Below are 17,354 nucleotides of genomic sequence, written 5' to 3'. Positions count from 1 at the left end.
CTTAATAAACTGGGCTAGTGGCACGTAGGCCCGTGTCTCCGGCGACTCTACGTGATAGCTAAAAGTGTCCCAGGGACTGATTCGTTATTACTTTCGGTGGCACGTGTCGCCTTCTGGCTGCCCCGTGCGGGCCAAAACTAAGTAGCTGGTAAGTTAAGTTGGGGCGTCAAGCGCCGACGTAAAGTCTTGTACTCCCCACAGTACTTACGCATTATGTAGAACACTCATCTTGGAGCACTGATTTAATTAATTTAAATACCTCTTGGTAGATTGAGGCCGACCGCTGAACTGTACGTAAAAGTTTAAAAAGATATTACACTATTGAAAGCTACATGTCGGTGAAAGCAAAGGTTGATGATTCCGCATTGCGCAAAGGCTGCCTGCCTTTCGGAGCTCCTGAAGGACACTGACGGTGTCGCCGCGCGCGACCCCCCTCCCCCGCCAGCCCTCCCGTGGAAACGTGTAAATTTCGCGGGAAACTGAACCGGCCAGGTTCGGGACAAATCGCACAGTGAAACATGATTTTGCAAGGACTGACATATTAATTGATGAAAAATAATGTTTAATAAAACCTGTGAAAAAAATATACATAAATTAATTTGTTGTAGTGCGGCGGAGGGATATGCCACACCCAGCCGGATCCTTCCGCCGGCGCAGCACTCGTTGCATGGCGTTCGCCTCGTCGCACGAACTATACTTTGCTGCGCGCACGAGCGCGTTCGGTGCACACGCTTTTGCAAGACGTTGATGAGGCATAGCGGTCTATGCGACATAGAGGAGCATTGGCGGTCGGCGTTACTCTATTGCGTGTATAGATGATCTCCAGCTCTGATTGTCTGCAAGGTAGTTGGCATGGTGGGTTTATGGCTTTGGAAACAGCTTGGGCTGAAGGCTTATGATGTTACCTAATAATGTTTTCACACTTATTTAAAGTACAGTTGCTACTTGATCATTTGATTTGGGCAGTGATATTTTGTACATTTTAGGTATTGAAAATTTAATCTGCTTTCTTCCGGTAAAAATAAATGTTAATATTGTCCATAAATGTAACATAATAATAATATTTTTTTATGATTTTGTTTTATTTCACAGTTATAACTTATTCATATTTTTCTTATTTAATACACGTTTTTTTCATTAATGCCTTCATCTGTGTAATGACGTCATTGTATTGATCAAAAAGTAGATCGTTGCGTTCGCCATCTTGGGGATATTGTAAAAGAACCATAGAATTGGGGAAGGAATTTGTTTAAGTAGCCATCAACTGACAGTTGAATTTTCTGGAATTGAATTCCTTTAATCTGTTGTGAACCCACTTGGACGGACCAACGTAAGTATTGCTTAATTTTGTTACCGTGGCTTTTGTTTTAGTGTGAGGAAGTTGAGTCCACCATTTCTTGATTATGGTAGTACATTTTCGGTCGGTGTGTAATTCTTTGTCGCATTAGTTTTACTTTGTTTGGTTACCGTGGATATGTTTACTGTAAAATATTGCAAGGTTAGTTAACTTAGTTTTGAAGTTGTTTTGTTTTAGAATGAAATAGAATACAGTTGTCAAATAGGCCTTTATAAAATGATTTGATGGGTGACATGAATGATGTTTAGCAATTCATTACAGATTTGGTATTGTGATGCTGTTATTTTTTTAAAATATAATGCTTCTTGACTGTGCGGTTCCTTACGTTGTAATGAATTTATTAACATTAGTGTCTTTAGTATAGGTAGTGTCGAGTTGTTGGGGAAAGTTAGGGTTATCCTGGGTAATTTTTGTGAATTTGTAAATGCAGAGAGACTTTTATTTATTTCTTAACAGTGTGTTTTTAACATAGTGGTAGTCCCTTATTTGAATAAACTGAAGGTGTCCATTTGTTGGTCATATGTGGCTTGTATTTTGTGTAGGCTATATGAAAACCAATCATTTGTTAATTCTCTAAGCATATTTTATGGAAAATTTTTTTATTTTCCTGAGTAAAAATTTTATTTGAGTGCTATTAATTAAATCAACTGGCTAGAAATGAATGTTTTTAGAATTTGAATGAATAATCTTGCACTCTTTAATCATAATTGTTTATCAGCGTAAATGTTCTGATGCCAGATTTTTTGGTGTTTTGATATTCCTGATTATTATTTATTCATGTAGTTTATTTTTTCCTATTTGGATTTGTATTGTTATGTGTGATACACACAAAACAGAACTGTTAGAACTTAAACAATCAAATTTTAATTGCGATATTTAAGGTTTTTTTTAATGGTTGTTAAAGAGTGTGTGGTAGGTATTGGTGCATTTTATGATTATTTAACAGAGCAGTTACTTATTGTGTGAATTTGTATGATACCTACTGGAGATTTATTTTAATAATCATTTGAATTGATAATGAAACACATTTTTTTGATGAACGTTTGTCTGCACGAGCATTGTGTTATGTTGATAGAAATTTAAATGGAGTGAGTTTTTTATGTGTTGTATTTTTGTGGTGGTGTATGTTCTAATCAGTTAATTCTGTTGCAAAGGGTACTTTTGTATGTTTCTTTAGGTAAGTTTCCTCTATTATGTTATTTTAACTAGGGTAAAAGGGATATTTTAGTATACAGTGTATAGTTATCCGGGGAGTAGTCTAGTTCCTAATATAACAGTGGTGAGTCCCCAACATGGAGGCACCTTCATTACAACCCCTACGTTTTTAAGGGAAATAGCGGGTTTTGGTGTGGGTGGCAAGCATTCACATACCTAGGGTCAGGTGGGGTGGAGATGATACAAAAAACCAAACTTTTTGAATATTATTTTAACTAAGAGCACCACAACACAGAAAAATTATGCACATTTCTTAGGGCTTTAGAAACCTAACCCTAACTCAATAAAAATTTAGATTAATTATTTAGATTGATAAAAAATAAATTTAGTGTATAATATTCACCCTGCAATTGGGGGGAATATGATACACCAGTGGGGTGAATGAGATACATCATTATATCCTACTTCCTAGCAACACTATCAGTGGGGTGGGGTGCGTGTGAGACAAGTCAAATATCACCCACAAAAAATTTCATGACAATCAGTTTAGTGGTCCTCGAGTTCTGACATAAAATATGAAGTCACATACCTGCCAACCTTTCCGATTTCTCCGGAAGTCTTCCGAATTATAACTGCTCTTTACTATTTTCCGAAATTGTCTGAATTCTACCTATTTTTGTAATTAAAATAGCTTCGCGGTAATAAAAGTCGGTGTCTTCCAAATCGATTCAACATTCATGTCGATCGATGTATCGCGTGTTGTGCTCATGACTATTGATTGTTTTTTCTCTCCATTACACAGTTCTACAGAGAGTACGTCGTCACTTGTTTGACGGTTATTTAAGATATGTGATTTTGATTTATAATTTACGAGCTGCTATTACGTATTAAAATTTTAATTTCAAATACATTTAAACTGGCAAAATACGTTGTGGTCAACGAGTGCAACGTGAAACAACTGTTTACGAATTTGTTTACTTTGTTACGGGCTATTGCCGTTGCCTCGTTTAGGCGTTTGTGACAGGTTATGAAGCACAAACTTTCTGCATTATGTTTTCAAAGATGAGTACGAAAAAACAATATTATTACCACACATTCCGTGATACATATAGTGCAGAGTTTCCATGCATTTTAAATTCTGACAAAGGGGAAAGGTTTGGATTTTGTAAGATATGCAGATGCGACATCAACATATCGCATGGTGGTAAAAGTGACATCAGCGTGCACATCAAACGTGCGAAGCATTTATCCAACGTAAAATGCCAAGAAGATAATCACAAACTTTCAAGGTTCTTTGTTAAATCTGGGGGTGCAGATCTAGACATTACGCGATCTGAGTGTTTATTTACTTCGTTTTTGATAGAGCATAACATTCCTCTAGCGGCCGCAGATCATGCAGGTGCGCTTGTCAAAAAAATGTTCCCAGACTTGGAAATTGCCAAGAAATATGGATGTGGGCGTACCAAAACTTCTGCTATTATGAAAGAGATGGCTTCGGATGCAAAATCCGGAGTAGAGCAGTACTTAAAAAGTTGGCTGTTTTCAGTCGCAACTGATGGTAGCAACGATACTAGTTTTCTGGCAAAATTCTTATCGGAAGCCAAGATAGATTCTGTGAGTTGTATTCTTGTGTGAAATATTGTGCTGATCTTCAAGTATCACAGTCAAAATGTAACACACAAATATTTTTTAATGTAGCTATAGCTTATTTGATAGTGGGTGATTTGTGTAATTTAGTTGTATTTTAGCAGTACAAGTCTGCATTGTAGCCATATATGTATTTTTTTTTGTCGAAATTGGTAATTTTATTTGTGTTTAATAATCTTCCTAATTCAGATTTTCATAGGTTGGCAGGTATGAAGTCATGTTACACAGTGAATATTTTCCCTCTATATTAAAGAAGCATACATTTTGTCACAGTACATAAATGCAACTAGTGACTAGTCAAACAAATTATACATACAGTTTTGATCATTTATCCATGTACTGTCCAATTATTGAACAATCTTCTCAGTCAACAACAAATTGAATAAATACTGTGGTCCTAATAAGGATTTTCTCTCTATTTATAGTAAATACAACAATAGCAAAGGAATAAAAGCAGCTTACATACTACAAACTAAAATGTGGAATTCTTAGAAATACACAGTTCTACATGTGATGTTAAATTATTCATATTACTCTAAAACATAAACATAGGGGCCTACATAGAACAATAAGTTGTACAAATTGGAGTACAACAATCTGTTTATGTTCAGTTTTACTAACATACAGAAATAGCTTTAAGGTAAAAAAAACGTTTTAATGACAACGTACATTTCAAATTCAGCAGTGGAAAATAGAAATATTAAGCACTTTTTTTATAAAACTACCTAAAATTATGGTATCACATTCTCCCCATGCTGTGTATCATATTAACCCCATGTTCTGTATAATATTCACCCCAAAAATTTAGGCAGCAATAGTAACTAAGATATAAATGTCAGACTATCTTTCTAAGCATTAAAACATAGAGGATACTTTCCTGCACCATTTGAAACTATAATTTTGAAGCTATCTTCTATGCACACAAAGATATAACAAAAGTTGCTTGACCTAGACATGAAAATTTTTTTGGTCGAATTATTTCTTGCTTGAGACTTTTTCATTTCCTATAAAATGTAGCTAAAGGTTAGTAACATTCATTATGGAATGGGGACGTACAAAGAAGAGGCAAGCAAATGTATTTTCTTCAAATTTTGTGTATAGCAGAAAGTAATTTTTTTTTAAAATGTAGATGTGATGATACATATGTAACATATGTCTCAAACATCTAATAAATATTTTGAAGAGTTGTAACATGGTTTAACATGTTTTTTGTCTTGGGCCAAAGTTACCCTCAAAGGGCCAATGTTACCCCAACTGACGGTACCTATCATTTTCACCCCAAGTTTTACACTGTATCACATTCACCCCACCCAACCCTACTTGTTTTGCACAAATGGTTTCTTAGTTAAATTAACTTTCAGGTATCATTTTCTATACTACAGCCCACTTATTTAAGAACATAACACAGTACCGAAGTTATATTTCCTACGGTGTCAAATTGTATGCTATAATCTCTCCTGGTTTAGTGTATTGAGATACCACGTTTGTATGTTTTAAACTTGTCAAGTATCATAAAGTTTATATAATTCAGCCTTACGTATTCTTGTATAATACACAATACCAAAAATATTTTTCCCAAACTTTTAATTTTCTTAACATCATCGTGTGCAAAACAAGCTCGTGAATCTTCCCTATCAAAAATGCCAATTCCCACGCTTTTAGACGTATATAATTTTTTTTATTAGCTGACGTATACTCTTAAAACATTTTTGTTTTTATCATTTAAATGATTGCACAACTAACCTTTAGGAAATCGAACTGTTATTACATTACCTACCCAATAAATTTCATGATACATCTAACCAAAGAAAATATTAAACAAAACATACTTCTCACCTAAAACAGAAAAAAGAAATGGGTCTAAAACACAATTACAAATCACAAACTTTTAAAAGCCATTAAGAACCACTTACATTTTTTTGGCTTTATAGCAATAATTTTTACTGTAAATGTTTATCTTGTATACATTAAATTTATGCAAAAAAATTGCATATTTCTCCATTTAATTTGATAATTGTTCCATATCACATATCCAAATTTATCCCTTGATCCTGATAATCCTGTATGATATATTCAGGGTGTCTACTGACCCTGGAAAACCTGTAAAACCTGGAAAAATCAGGGAATATTGTAATCAGGGAAAAATCAGGGAATTTTTGTTTGGTAGGTTGTAGTTGGCAATACGTTTTTGTTTATTGATCTGCTTGCATTGACGTAGCATCAAGTGTATCGCGTCCCATTATTTTATTTTTGGATGGAAAATAACGAACAGTTCCCACGTCCATTTTCTTTTATTTACCATCGAATTCGGAAGTGGCATTAAATCACGTGATACAAACTGGTTCAAGATGGTCTGTTATCCTGCTGACGTGACGTGCTGCAGCATGTGCTTCCCACGTTCGGATTATACCGACAGGTGCATTTAATTTTAAGTATCTATGGATGCCCTCAACGTAAACTGGGCATTTTTGTTAGCTTTGAAAATACATATCACAAACACTTTTGGTGAAGATTCGCCATAGTTGCTAGAAATTGGTAGCTGTGGACTTCATACGGTCCATGGTGCTTTCAAAATTGGAATTTCTGCTATACAATTGGATGTTGTTAGTTTTTTCAGGCACAGTTACTATTTGTTTATGCATGTACCTGCAAGGAGAGCAGATTACATTAGAATAACTGGATCAGAGCTTTTTTCCAAGAAATTTTGTGCAATCAGATGGAATACTGCAGTTGCTGAGCGTGCCATGAAAACTTTACCCCACCTAAAGAAATTTGTTAGTGAAGTTTGTATTTCAATTGTGTCTTTCAGTGTAGTGAAAAGTGCTCTTGAAGATAATCTTCTAGAAGTAAAATTGACATTCTTCTACTCTTTGGCATCAGAGCTGGAATTGTTTCTCACAATGTTCCAAAGTGAAGCACCCATGTCACCTTTTCTCTATGATTCACTGGTAGACATTTTATTAGCTTTGGCAGGAAAGTTTTTGAAACCAGAGGTACTGAAGAGCTTTATGGAGAAACGCAATGTATCTCAATTGGATGTAGATAACCAGGAAAATCTATTGACTGCTAACAATATCAAGTTGGGTTATGCAGTACGCCATGCCATCAAGAAAGAGAAAGTACCAGTAAAGTCTGTCCTGTTACTGAAAAATGATGTTAGGACTTGTCTAAAGGTTATGGTAAAAAAACTTAAAGACAAAAGTCCCCTGAAGTACAAACTTACCAAGGGAATTTCCTGCTTATGTCCGTCTGTGGCTTTAAATTCGGGTGTGAGGAAACAGCATGTGAATTACAATTTAGAATGTTGTCTTCAAAACAAGTGACTATAAGGACAAGAAGCTGATAACATTGAGTGATCATATCAGTTGGTATGTTCCTCGCAAGATTCTGAAGCACTGTTCTCGTCTTTTTCTCGAGAAGACTGGTGCTTTGATTAATTATGGATGCTCATCCTTAAGGCACATACAGTAGCTGCCAAACAGGCCTTCTAAAGTTTGTGAGGATGATGTTGGTACTTTCCAATGGAAATGCATCATTGGAAAGAGGATTTTCAGTGAATTCTAATCTGCTGACTGAAAACTTGCAGGAAGAAATACTTATCGCACTAAGACAGATGTATGACTTTGTTCAACGTTCTGGAGGTGTAGAGCATGTTGATATCACCAAGTCCATGTTACAGTATGTAAGAAATGCTAGTTGTAGGCGTAAGGAAGCCCTGCAAACAAAAAGAAAAGGAAGCTACAGACAAGAAGAAGGCAGAAAAAGAAGAGTTGAATAGGAGATCAAGGCATTGCAGTTGAAGAAGGCTCGAGTGTTGGATTTGGCTCGTTCTGAAGCAAGTGCAATAGACGCAAAAGTTGAGTCACTGCGAAATTGATGGGAGCTTCCTTTTACTTATGTTTTTGCAAAAGTAAGTGTGTGAAATATTTGTAGCAGCATGTTTTATTTGCCATCAATTGAGTCACTTTGGCCACGTCTGGAAGAAGGTATTTTTTTTTTTTAATAATTTAAGTGAGTTGAAATATTTTGAAACCCGTCAATGTACTGTTATGCAGTTTTTTCAGTTTTGTGGAAAGTTGTAATTGTGTTACAGAAAACCTGGAAAAGTTCAGTTTTAGACCTGGAAAACCTGGAAAAATAAGGGAATTTCATTTACTAGATCTGGTAGACACCCTGTATATTCTGTGTTACATGATGCTTGCTGTTTTAATTTAGTACATTGAAAGATCCTGGACAAAAATATTACAATACAAACAATGTTAGGAAGTGAAAAAAAAAATTCATTTTTGAATTTTTATTTGATCTGATAATACAATCATTATCCATTGTTACATCACAATTTTTGTTGTACCTATCCAGGATCTTTCTATGTACTAAATTAAAACAGCAAGCATCATGTATAACAGTATCAGTGTATTCAGGATCATGCCATTAGGAACAAGGGATAAATTTGGATACACAATATGAAACTTTTACTGTTAATTCAGTGTATATTGCGAAGCACAAACTGTCGCGTACCTGTTTACTACTACAATCATGACCACCCATTCTCTTTCTACCATTATATTAATTCAATATAAATAAGCACGACCTTGCTCTTCTATCGTGACTACTACACTCATTACCACAAATTTCAAATCTCTTATTACTTATTGTATACTTATTTCTTTACTTTAGAAAGATATTCCATTTCATTATTACTTCACTCCTACTTATACCAAAACCCCTACTATCGCTCCAAAATTCACACAATCATTCATATTTTTTTTTTCATGGCACTATTTTGTCTTTCCCTGTTACCAACACTACGTACTGTTTTTTTCTTTATCCTTCCATTAAATTTTATCATTGGCCAACTTCCATGATGTCATCCATTTCCCCTATTTTCTTTTCAAACAATAGTAAGTCTTGTTGTAAAAATTTCATAGTGAGGATATATTTTATAAATGAATGAAAATTTTGTGTCCCTAAAATTTTTCAAACAAGAGTTTTTCAATGAAAAATATTCTTAAAATTAGTTGTTTATGAAAAAAGGCTACATACAACAGTTATTCAAATCGATATCATAATTTCATGATAAGATTGAGATTGTCACCACCCACCACCTCCGGCTAGTTCAAATTAGGTGATGAGTGGAACATACAGGTTGCAGGTCATGAAGAAGAATAAATTTATACGCAAAGTTTGATGTATTACTTGTTATATTTATTTATGTAAAAATCACGCTATATTCCGTTCAATAGAGCACACAACAAAAATTTAAACGGTACCTCCATAAAGGAGATAAACACGTAGACTTATTACAAACTACATTATATTGGCCGAATAAGTTCCGGGCAGCGACGGCTGGACAAAACCCTTTGTTGCCTTGCTGTGGGCTTCGCCTATGACTACTGTCAAAAAAAAAATTCAAATTAATTTAAATGTCCGAAAGAAGAAGAGTTCTTAGGCGTCGCCCGGACAGTAGCCGCAAAGTTGTACTTCAAAATAACATTGCTAAATGATGCGAGCCATCGCCCGACCACGACCTCTCGGCACGGTGCTCAGACAATGACTGATTTTACAACCTTCCTTCCTTTTGTGAGGGCAGTGCCCTGGGCTCGCTGACATAATTTTCAGCCAATCACGGCGCATAGCAACAGAAGCGTCCACAAAATGGTTACTTCTGTTCCCACGATGCAGCGATTTTGTTTCTCTCCCCCACTCCAGTGACCGTGACTCGCACGCCTAGCGTGTGAAACAAAGCCTCGGCCGTGGAAAAACGAAGGAGAATTACGTCAGCACGCCTTCCCACACAGAGGCCAGCAAAAAAATTACTTCAAAAATAAACTGATGAATTTTGAAAATAAAAACAATAAACCCGGAGAAATATTTTCACAATAACTTTGAAAGAAATAAAACTTTACATCTAACCTGAAATATGACAAAAATTTATTACAAATAGAAATGTCTCACACATTTTCTAGCATTATGGGCATGACAGTTTCTTACAAGTGTGACTTAGTACTTTCAACACAAAAACACCCTTAAAACACCAAGATATAAACAACATAAGTAGCCGAATCTTTCCACTATATGCTTGACATTTTTCTACATTTTCTCATAAACATCGACTCTTCTCGAAAATACAAATGAATACCTGTCTACAATGATTTGTATGGTTGGTTCGGGAAGGATGGTGACTACCTCATTTAAGTTAACATAAGAAACATCATTGTCATCCGTCCTAAACACTTTACCGTTTCCTTTAGCACACATTTTAAGAGCCATGACTTTGATTTCACCATCCTCTTCAACAGTACCTTGACAAACACATACATAACAATATTGTATATTTTTCTTTTTTCCAGCTCCCATAAATTTTACCAACATATACTATCCGTGTTTGAGGTTATGTATGGTAGGTGGTGACAGTTTGTGTCTTGTTCAGAACTTGTTGAATCATCTGAATCAGAATATACTTCACAATATCTTAATTTTCCTTTTCTTTTGGTGTCTGGGCAATCCAAAATATCGCATCTTTTCAGTTTTGATGAATATGTACGCACCACTACACTAATCTCATTGCAAAATTTAAAATGTTTAGATTGCAGCTTTTGTATTGCAAGCACATTTTCCCATCTAGGTTCAAACAATCTTCTGGATTCTGAAATCAGATCACTTGATACAAAGAGAATATTGATGCCTTTGACAGATTTCCTTGAACATTCATAGAATTCTTGTGCAGTTATTACTGTGTTTCTCCTACTCTTTACTTGTTGCCACACTTTTCTTTTCACCACTGCTCCAACACCATCCACAGCTCCCTTCCCATGGGAAGTAGCGAAAAAATTCCGTTTGCCAACCAGATCATAATCATCTTTGAGGAAACACAATCCTGATAAGGTGTAGGCCTACCTATTTTTAAACTGTCCAGCACATCCGTTTGAAAAAAAAAACAGATGTGCTTAACATTTGGATGATTTTCTTTTAAATCAGAGATTATGGTGTTAATGAATGTCCAAACCGAGTATTTGTTATGACTTAAGTTATCACTTATTACAGCATAACACTTTTTTCATCACCAAGCCAGGAGCAACATGTAAAAATTGTGATCTGATTATGGCTCCAATGGACTGAATGAATTTCATCCTGATATGTGGCTGAGTAGTTCTCTGCAAAATCTATCTGCAGAATTACTTCATCTTTTGCTGGAGAGAGCTTCTTTTCTTCAAAATACTTATCCTGTACATTCTTAACAAATGAATGAATTTTAAATGATGCTAATTGCTTTTGCACTTCATTCAATAGATCTTCAATTGATCCTTCGGTTTCCACCAGCCTTGGCCGTCCATCTACATCTGTCCACTGTTTCCATCTAACCTCTTTCGTCAAGTCAACGCCCCGCGTACTTGGTAAATTGAATATACTGTCTTCACAGGTTGTACAGCACCCTAACATACAGTTTTCATTACCTATGTCACAACACATTTTACTTAATAGATCTTTGGATGTAGCAGGAAGATCTTTTATTTTATTGCTAGCTGCCTGTAGCCTAAAGTTAAAGTTTGCATGGTATCTGCAAACACACACATTGTGAGGAAGCTGTGATGAAGAAAAAACATGTTTTGGGCGAAGTTCGTAGAATTTTGAGATGTGGATTTTTGCAACTGGATTTTCAGACTTAAATAAACTAAATGCTTCTTTCACAGTCATTAATATGTGAGACTTTTGCTTTGTCACTCTCTTTCCTGTAGAAATTTCAATAACTGAAGTGGTATCCTTCCTGCCAGGTGTTGTACGACTTACATCATCCCTCATGTAAAATTGTTGCACCCTAACTTTTAATTCCTCACTTAACTCATTCCAAGCCCGTTTTTGGTGATTATCTTTCTGTGACTGAATATTTGAAACATCTTGTACATCATTTGTGATCAATAACTGTGCAAAAACTGCAGATTTTTTGGCTGGACTAACAGGCAAAGCTTATTGAACTCTCCTTACAGCTTTGCCTAATGTCTGTACACATTTGTATGATCCTAAGGGTGAAGACAATGTTTTCTTTTGGCAACTAACCTGTTCTTTTATCTTTTGTCTGCATCTTCTCTGTCGTTCAGCATTCTTGAGACATTTTAATTTCAGCTTCTTCTTGTCATGTTTTAGTCTTTCATTTGCCTTCTCCTCTTCCGGTCACATTCTCGTTCTTTTTCTAAATAAACCTTCAACTTTTCTGGATAATCTCTCTGCTTTTGCCTCCATTTTCTTACATAATCTCTGGAGTTCATCCTGAAAGTGAAAAATATTTTATTATGTGGGCCTAAAATCACTGTGTACATTAAGCACATATTATGTAATATACACAAAAACATGAACAGCTATGTAAGGGCGAACAAACCAGAGGTTTTTCATTATTACGGGTGTGACACATATTTAAATTTTAAAATAAACTTTTTTATTATCTGTCACTGAATAATTCTTTGCTTAATTACACAAGCACATGCCTAACCTCACTTTCACAAAATGTTTTCACTTTATTTCAGACTAGGACATAGCAACAAAAACTTTAGTACTTTTTTTATTACGGTAAACGGGTTACTTCCGTCAAAACATTTATGAATTACTATAAAGTGGTTTGACTTCAAATAACTCGAATATACTTAGACTCATTCTAATGAATTTATAAAATAAAATCAAAAGAAAGAATCATTTAATGTTAATTTATGGGCGCCAACAACTTCTAAGTAGTTGTAATAAATTGAATATTTATATGAATTAAAAGGAAACAAGAAAAGGTGTGAGTGTTTTGACTTAAATATGAATGCCACAATATTAGTATAGTGAACCGAAAACAAAGGTACTTTTCAGTGTCATTCCATTAATATAACGTGATATAAATGGTTTACTTCATACCAGTAAAATATCGTCAAACTCATTGCACCTATTTTATTAAATGTCTTCAATTATTGAATGAATTATGTACAAAGTGAAGCAATTTTCATTATCATAGCTATTCAGTAGGTAGAGCAGGGTTTGTTGTGGTGGTATTGCTAGATTGATAGATTATATGAAACACTATATTTTAAATAGTAATTCAAGTTATAAGAGACGTCAACATTCTGGTATTAGAAGAAAGCTGGTGTGTAAAATGACTTTAATGATTTTAAATATTCCGGGGTTTTTGTTCTGAAAAGTTTGTAAGTTATACGAGATTCCTTAATACAGATACGAACGACCTGTAGTAATAGTTCAGGGTAATAGAACTATCTAGTACGGTTTCTGACTTTTTAATACTGGAACTCCGCATCGAATGATCTGCATCTTCGTCCTGGAAACACCAGTGCAGTAGTTCTGCGACTTCGTCCTGGGAACACCATCGCAGCAGTTCCACGACTTCGTCCTGGGAACACCTCTCGGTGGTTCTGGATGGACTCGAACTGATGATTATTCCGTAGATTTTCTATTTCTTCGTCCTGGGAACGCCTGAATGATTCTTGTAATCTTCGTAGAAGTTGTCCTTTCTCTTCATCCTGGGAATGCCTGAATACTTCTTGAAATTCTTCGTATAAATTATATATTTTCTTCGAACTAGGAACGCTTGAATAATTATTATTATCTTTGTATAAGTTTTCCGTTCCCTTCAAATTAATAAATATTTTCCAATTCTCTGTAGAATAAATTTCTCATATTATTTTATACTATTCATCTAAATAATTAAAATACCATAATGTACAATTTATTCTGTATTTCAATTATACGTCAAGCTTCTACGAAGGTACGAATATTTATTGTCTTTTCTTTTCCCCGTCAAACTTCCAAATAAAATTTTTATTTGCGAGAAATAGTTTTTGTTTGACTGTCTTCGTCCAATACCAGAGTGTTTTACAAAATTTAGTTATACAATATTACGCATGAAACTTGAAAATACATTTCTTATTGGCTTAACAAAATATCTAATTACTTGAGCAAAGAAGTTTAATACTAAAAGATATACCTGCAAAATTAATAACTTATGGTTCATATAGAAAGAAAGATACATACACTGAGGTGACAATATAAAATATAACACATTAATTTTGTTCCTCCATCATGTTCTATAAAGTTTCCAAGTTCAACCTTTATAACGGGTGTGACACTACTACATAGTTAAGTTTTTCACCAGTAACTAAATTATATATTTACCTGCACTAATAGTTTCCATGTAATTTCAAAGCCGAGAGTTTCAGTATAATGTCTTTTTTGAAAATAACCTATTAAAAATTGGAGGGAAACTTCAGCTTTACCAACAAAAGCCATACAACTTTACTTTAATGTTGAACTTGACAGCTGAGTCACATATTCATTAAATAAAACTAATACATACAAAATATACCAAATAAGTATATTTATGTAAAATGTACATATCAGTGTTGCAATTAATACAAGTTTCAGAGAAAAATACCGAAATTATTTTTTTTGGGTTAAGGTTCACTCATGAATGGAATTACCCATCATAAAATAGTCAACAAAGTTATCATATCTGATAAAATGTAATGGACACAAATTTTGTATCGGCCTTAAACAACTGAAAAAGAGAAAACAAGGGAGGGGGTTCTTCCTATAAAACCCACGGCAATGGTGGACTGGTGCAGTAACAAATAATATAAATCATGTGCAAAAATATCTATTTATTTATAAAAATTTAGAGCCAAAACATATAACATACATATATAAGTTGATTACAAGCAAATCTATATATATAAAAATGAAACCCGTTTTCCTTGGTCACGGCATCACGCGTGAACGGCTGGACCGATTTCACTAATTTTTTTTTGTTGTGTTTGCTATGGTCAGGAGAAGGTTCTTATGAAAGAAAAAATTAAGAAAATTGTGTGGAAAATTAGAAAATTTAAGTATAATGAATTCCTATTTCCCTTGGTCACGCCATCACGCGTAAATGACTGAACCGATTTCACTAATTCTTTTTTTGTTGTGTTTGTTATTGTCACGAGAAGGTTCTTATGAAAGAAAAAATTTAACGGAAAATTAGAAAATTTAAGAATACTGAACCACCATATATAAAATTATTTCCAAACTAACCCAACACTTTGTACAATATAAATATTTTTAAAGTAACCTTATGACATTCAGCTTTAAGCGTTTACAGTTTCCAGTGCGGCTTGCATTTGCATTGTCAATAAATAAATTGCAAGGGCAGTCGCTAAGTGTGTGTGGCATCAACCTAGAAAATCCATGTTTTTCACATGGCCAATTATATGTCGCCTGTTCCCGTGCCGGAAAACCATCAACATTATTTATTTACGCGCCAGAACATAAAACTAAAAATATAGTTTATCAAAAAGCATTAGAGTAGAGAGAAGCAGTGAGGGGTACAGAGACTATTAGTTGATTTATAGAGCGCGCGTGGTATTGAGCTCATTGTTTACTTAAAAATGCCAAGTTGTTCAATAGCAATTTGTAAAAAAATTAGTGGAATTATTGAATCCTATGGAATAAACACTATTTTGACAATATATATTTTGTTTTTTATTTAATTAAATTAGTAAGGTCCTTTTCAGTTATAGTGATACCAGGGAATTATGGATTCATTTTTATATGGAGGATATTATAGATTCCAGTTCAAATTGAATAAGTACTCATACCTAAGATAGGTCAGCTATACAAAATAAAGTAGTGCATCATTGCTACGCTAAGGCGGTACGAAGTTCGCCGGGTCAGCTAGTTAGCAATAATTATGTGTTCCTCGTGCATTCCCGCGGGATATACAAGACAATCATTCATACAAAGTTAAAACAATGTGGAGATAAAGTGGGGAAACTGGCGAAGCGTTAGAAGTAGCACAAATAATATGGGCCGCTAGGCTGAAAGCAGCAAAAGAAAGAAATTACAATTATGATGTGGCTTGACAAGAAGTGTCCAATGCCATCGTGGCATGCCCATATACAACCGCAGAACATTTACGAAAGGCCACAGGCAGTACTCGGCGTGAGCAAAAGAAACTAACTACAAAATTGACCTGAAGGGTCCAACAGTGATAGCAAATACAAATCATTACAATGGTAGACATACAATGTTAATAACATTGTAAATCTTATTTCGTGTATCATTATTAATTATAATAAGTTTAAATATTTGTTAAGTTTACTATGTAATTTTTTAAGTTTTTTAGTGTCTATTGACAGTATTATTAGAGTTGGTTGTATTGAGAGAAAAAAAAAGCATTGATTGCAAAACACCAATTATTTTTACAGGAGTAAATATTTCTTGCAGTAAGTCACTATCATTAACAATGCATTTAATTAAATTAACTATATTCAAATAGAGCCCAGTTTTTAATCCCAAATGATACAAAACAATTTGTTGACAAAAATGTTTGAAAGCAAAATGGCTTATTTGTTATGTCTCCTTAGAAGTAAATTTGAATATTGTCAGACGAAGTAGAACCAAAACGTATTTCCAAAATTCTCATTCTAATTTTATTTGATGAAATACATTATAGTTAAAAATATTATCATTACATTATAACATGTCCAAAAATTTTGCACTCTATGGCATAAATCTGGCAAGAGCACACAGAAACAAGGACAGCGATAATGGCAGAAATCAAGCATTGTATAAAGAGAGTAAATACCCATTGTGGCTGTATGTGGCAAGTAGCTATAATTTTGCTATACATGCCTGGACACTTTTGTATTTGCCACTCATGCTAGATCCTCCATCATATGCTTGACAGTATAAGTGAGATATCCAGATATTCAGCCTACAGAATTGTGCCTTTTGTATCATCGTAAATTTGGTGAAATATTTTGTGTTCTTGATCTTTGCAAAGATTTTTTCGATAATGGCATCTCCACAACACTGGATAATATTTTGGGTGGTCTTACTTACCTAGCTGGCATTTTTGTCACAAATATCAAAGGTGAGGCTAGAATCTTATCTCCAGTATTCAGAACTTCAGCATGCTCTGAAATTACTTTCTCCATAATTTTTTTGTTCTTTTGTAAGCCCCTGTCATCTCTATGTTCTCTTAGTAGTATGTTTTGTGCTCCACAGAGGATATTTTATTTTATAGGGATAAGTTTATTCTGTTAGCTTCAATTATTTTTTTTCTGCTGCTTGAACACATACGATACAATATCATATTTTCCATCCATAACCAACAAAAAATCATGACTTGCAATTGTATTTTATTTGTGATGTTCTGTACTGGCTAGGTGTT

The 17,354-nt window shown here is 34.3% G+C and overlaps 1 protein-coding gene across 19 annotated transcripts in view; it reads left to right on the top strand.

The window, feature by feature from the left end:
• Positions 1-1,154: 1,154 nt before the first annotated feature.
• LOC134544890 (protein PRRC2C) overlaps positions 1,155-17,354 on the top strand; it is a 355,574-nt gene continuing 339,374 nt past the window's right edge. For 9 of the 19 annotated variants that reach the window (XM_063388541.1, XM_063388539.1, XM_063388537.1 and 6 more), the window contains exon 1: positions 1,189-1,330. The gene's annotated coding sequence lies outside the window, so the exon portion shown is untranslated. Of the gene's footprint in view, positions 1,331-1,350; positions 1,499-17,354 lie in introns of those variants that run through there. The other 10 variants (XM_063388530.1, XM_063388527.1, XM_063388525.1 and 7 more) reach the window with 5 other exon arrangements.

This window comes from Bacillus rossius, chromosome 1 (assembly GCF_032445375.1).
Source record: "Bacillus rossius redtenbacheri isolate Brsri chromosome 1, Brsri_v3, whole genome shotgun sequence".
Lineage (NCBI taxonomy): Eukaryota > Metazoa > Arthropoda > Insecta > Phasmatodea > Bacillidae > Bacillus > Bacillus rossius.
The sequence above is the reverse complement of the archived record's forward strand: the minus strand, read 5'-3'. Positions and strand labels throughout refer to the sequence as shown.